This window comes from Anopheles coluzzii (genome assembly GCF_943734685.1).
Source record: "Anopheles coluzzii chromosome X unlocalized genomic scaffold, AcolN3 X_unloc_34, whole genome shotgun sequence".
NCBI lineage: Eukaryota > Metazoa > Arthropoda > Insecta > Diptera > Culicidae > Anopheles > Anopheles coluzzii.
In genome coordinates this window covers 15,001-20,000 of record NW_026054463.1, presented here as the reverse complement: position 1 = coordinate 20,000, position 5,000 = coordinate 15,001, and positions in this window count along the sequence as shown.

Genomic DNA, 5,000 nt, shown 5'->3' with positions numbered 1-5,000 from the left:
TCACTCTGCACTAGTGATGGTACACCACCGTGATACGGGAGACATTGCTAACGGCCACTCTGCACAGGTGCCAATACCACCTTGTGACGGGAAACATTGCTAGGAACCGATCGGCATCTCTGCGCGATTACTTGACGCACACCCAACTAAGTCAACTGTTGGACTTTTTCGTAATCACGGCGGGACACATTGAACGAGCTCTAACGGATCTCTGCACGCATGGAACATGGTGGCGGGAATCATTGCTAGAACCGAACGGCGCCTCTGCGCGATGTACAAACAAGCTCAACAGGAACCTCGTATCGGCTGCCGAGCCGGAGCTCGAACAACTTGGACTTTCACCTCTAATTTATATCAACTCACCACTCCCCGAGGGATCCGCAGAATTGCTTCTGGGTCCCGTATCGTTATTTGCGATTCGTGTTTGCATTACACTACATTGAACTATTCCAACTTGTTTATCCGCATGGCGAACATTTGCTGCATTGAACATTAAAGTTCCACTTCGCTCTCCCCTACGTGGGTCTGAGCTTCACTCTCAGGGAAAAAATATGCCACATTGGTTAGGGAAACCCGGTTTCATCACGCTATGTGCCCTGCACCACCAGCTTAGCGTGAATGCTTCGAGTTTCCCTAAGAAGTTCGATTGGTCTTGCAGAGTTTAAAGACAACGAAGCTTAGTTTCAAGCAATGATTTAATATACGCGTATTAAAAACCCTTAACTGTTACAACTTTTATGCTTGAAACCATCGCAACGAAGTCTTTGGGTCCGTAGACCCGTGATGTACTGCTCCAGGAAACGTTTTGAAAGAGTGGAAACTCAAAATCATAGGTTAAGATCATCGGCAGAACCCACCAGACACCACTTTTGCTTCATAAGTTCGGCCTATAGTCATATGACGATTTTCATCGGGGAGGGGACGTATGACCCAAACGGGGGCTTATATGACCCACGGACACTGCAAACCATGCTCCTACGACTAAATAGAGGTTAAAACTACGATTTGGTGAAATCTTCATTTTTGACCTCGGAGCAAGGTACCTTCCCTATAGTAGGCAATGAGTAAATGATCATAATCCCAGGAGGGCAAAAAAATGGGAACCCGAGAGGAAAGCGCTGTTGGCGCGCCTAAGCTAGTGGCCCGTAGAGTAAAAAGGGTACCCCCAACAAAGTTGTCGTTTCACGTTCTGGTTTCACTTTTCATCATCTAGGGTGCGTTCCTGACACGTTTTGAGGGGTTTTAGCAAAAAAAAATTTTTCGACTACTCGAGCTCTCTGGCCCGTTCGGTGCACATTTTTGAAAAAAGCTAGGGAGCTGCCCCTAGGTTCGGGGTGTCACAAAATGTTGAAAAGTGGTCGAAAAACCACTATCCAGAATCGGATGTAGAATCGTTAGACGAACTTAAAATTGTTCTACGACACCCATCTGCGACGTTTAGTATTCGAGATATGGCCCGTCCTAGGTCTGACCGAGCAATTTTTGTTCCGCGCACTTTGTGCACCGTACACTTTGATGTTTGTATGAAAAAGTACCCTACCTAGGGACGCGTAGAGCAAATTTGTACCCCCGGGCATGTTGTCGATTGACGTTCTGGTTGCACTTTTCATCATCTAGGGTGCGTTCCTGACACGTTTTGAGGGGTTTTAGCAAAAAAAAAATTTTCGACTACTCGAGCTCTCTGGCCCGTTCGGTGCACATTTTTGAAAAAAGCTAGGGAGCTGCCCCTAGGTTCGGGGTGTCACAAAATGTTGAAAAGTGGTCGAAAAACCACTATCCAGAATCGGATGTAGAATCGTTAGACGAACTTAAAATTGTTCTACGACACCCATCTGCGACGTTTAGTATTCGAGATATGGCCCGTCCTAGGTCTGACCGAGCAATTTTTGTTCCGCGCACTGTGTGCACCGTACACTTTGATGTTTGTATGAAAAAGTACCCTACCTAGGGACGCGTAGAGCAAATTTGTACCCCCGGGCATGTTGTCGATTGACGTTCTGGTTGCACTTTTCATCATCTAGGGTGCGTTCCTGACACGTTTTGAGGGGTTTTAGCAAAAAAAAATTTTCGACTACTCGAGCTCTCTGGCCCGTTCGGTGCACATTTTTGAAAAAAGCTAGGGAGCTGCCCCTAGGTTCGGGGTGTCACAAAATGTTGAAAAGTGGTCGAAAAACCACTATCCAGAATCGGATGTAGAATCGTTAGACGAACTTAAAATTGTTCTACGACACCCATCTGCGACGTTTAGTATTCGAGATATGGCCCGTCCTAGGTCTGACCGAGCAATTTTTGTTCCGCGCACTGTGTGCACCGTACACTTTGATGTTTGTATGAAAAAGTACCCTACCTAGGGACGCGTAGAGCAAATTTGTACCCCCGGGCATGTTGTCGATTGACATTCTGGTTGCACTTTTCATCATCTAGGGTGCGTTCCTGACACGTTTTGAGGGGTTTTAGCAAAAAAAAAAAATTTTCGACTACTCGAGCTCTCTGGCCCGTTCGGTGCACATTTTTGAAAAAAGCTAGGGAGCTGCCCCTAGGTTCGGGGTGTCACAAAATGTTGAAAAGTGGTCGAAAAACCACTATCCAGAATCGGATGTAGAATCGTTAGACGAACTTAAAATTGTTCTACGACACCCATCTGCGACGTTTAGTATTCGAGATATAGCACTTTGTAGGTCTGACCGAGCAATTTTGTACTGAAATGTATGGTGAACATGTAATTCATTAAATAACATTGACTTGCATCGTGCCCTACTTCATCGGCACAGCTGTTATTGACTATCTTTAGTGGAAATGGATTGAGTTTGACCATTTTAAGCCCATTTCCTATGCCGTGCACCAACATTGTGTACCGATCAGGGAAAGTACGCTACGTACGCGTTCATGGATGTCGATGTTGGTACAAGTTGCCTTTCGGGATAGCCGTGCACCAAAACTGTGTACCGATCAGGGAAAGTACAAGACGGAGGGTGCAGCTCGAGCGTACGCGTTCATAGATGTCGATGTTGGTACACTTGCACCAAAATTGTGTACCAATCAGGGAAAGTACAACACGGAGGGCGCAGCCCGGGCGTACGCAATCATGGATGTCCATGTTGATACAATCTACGTGTACGTACCTAGTTTTTGTAGGAAAAGTTGCAATTAAGTGCTTGCATGCTTAAAATGCTCATCTCAACCGGTCACCTTTTGGCCTGCCCTTTTATAACAGAAACCTAGAAAGATACTCGAGATTTTTGTGTTTTTCCATTCGCCCGGGACGACGAAATGAGCTATGTGCACATCGTGCAGAAAATTGTCTTCGCCACGCATGTTTTTGTCCATCCACTCATATAATCACCCGCATTTGTGTTCAACACGGACGGCGCAGCCCGAGCGAACGCGTTAATGTTTATGTTTGTACACACTGCTTGTACGATTCTAGGATTTGGTAATTGCGTCACAGTGCCCGACCGTCGCGGACACCATTCTTGGACAGAAGTCCTAGTACGTAGAGTACTTTCCCTAGGTATGTGCTCGTTCGTGACTATCGTTGCGTGCTTACGGACACGCTTTGGTATGTTTACCATACAAGGTTTACTAGGGAAACCTGGGAAGGACGCTTGCCCTCCCGTCGCGGACACCATTCTTGGAAAGAAGTCCTAGTACGTAGCGTTCCTTATTTTACTTGATCAGTTTGTAATGCATTCGCTTTGTTCCATCGACTTCTGCTACTGCTCACTAAGGGGTGTTCGTTTGCGATGTGTACGATAAGCAACTGTCTATCGTAACCAGCAGTTAATCAACACTTTTTACCCAAGTCATAGCAACATAGAGTACTTTTCCTAATCGGTACACAATTTTGGTGCACCTCTAACCTCGCCGGCACTTTATCGTTACGTTTTGTGCACAACCTAGGGACGTGGTGTAAGTTTCATGATTTTTATGTTTGATTTGGTTTATTATGATTGAAAAATACGCTACGTCCCAGAAATTGGAGCTCGACTACTTCCTCCATGTGGCGAAAAAAGTTACTGGGCAACGCCTAGCTTATGCCCCATTTGTACTTCAATTTTCATTATCAGGTTTGAAAAATACGCTAAGTCCCAGAAATCTGAACTCGAATACTTTTGCCACGTGGCGCCAAAAGCTACTGAGAAACGCCTAGCCTTTTACCCATTTATAATTTAGTTTTCGTTATAAGTTTTGAACAATACGCAAAGTTCCAAGAATCTGAACTCGAGTACTTTTTACATGTGCCGCCAAAAGCTACTGAGCAACGCCTAGGTTGATACATTTTTGGTACATGGAGTGTATGCATGCAGGCGTACTGCCGTGCTAGACCGGAAAATCGATCTTGCTACTAGAACGTAAAGTAATTCCCCTAGATAGGTGCTTTTGCATGCCTCTGATCGACGACCATGCAACGTGCGACACGCGTAGCTAGGCTTCCCCAAACAAATTTCCTAGAATAGCACCAAATTGCACACTTTCAGGGGTATATTTTGGTACCGTGTACCGTGCATGGTACAAGTATCAGTAGCTCGTGCAATTTATTTTGCATCGTGTTGCGGTTGCTGGTGCGTCGGGATAGGAGTGTTTCGAGACTTTCGCCAAGCGTTGGTGCCATTTGGTGGATAATTAATGTTCTAGCCACAATAAACGTGCCACATAATGCCAATAAGGAAAAAGCCGATTTCTAGGAACTTCCAGTCAGAATGTTTGCCATCAGCGCTTTCCTGTCGAGTTCAGGATCTGGGACTTAGCGTTTTTTTTCCACGATCCAATCCAACGACCAGATCGTGAATAAACAATACATACAACAGTGCATCCCTTTAAAGTAGGAAAAAGCCGAATTCTAGGGAGCTCCAGTCCAAAAGGTTGTCATCAGCGCTCTCCTCTCGAGTTCAAGATTTGGGACTTAGCGTTTTTTTCGCGATCCAGCCAAAAGACCAGATCGTGAAATAAACAATTAATATAACTGTACTAGTACATCCCTTCAACTGAAGCAAGTGCAC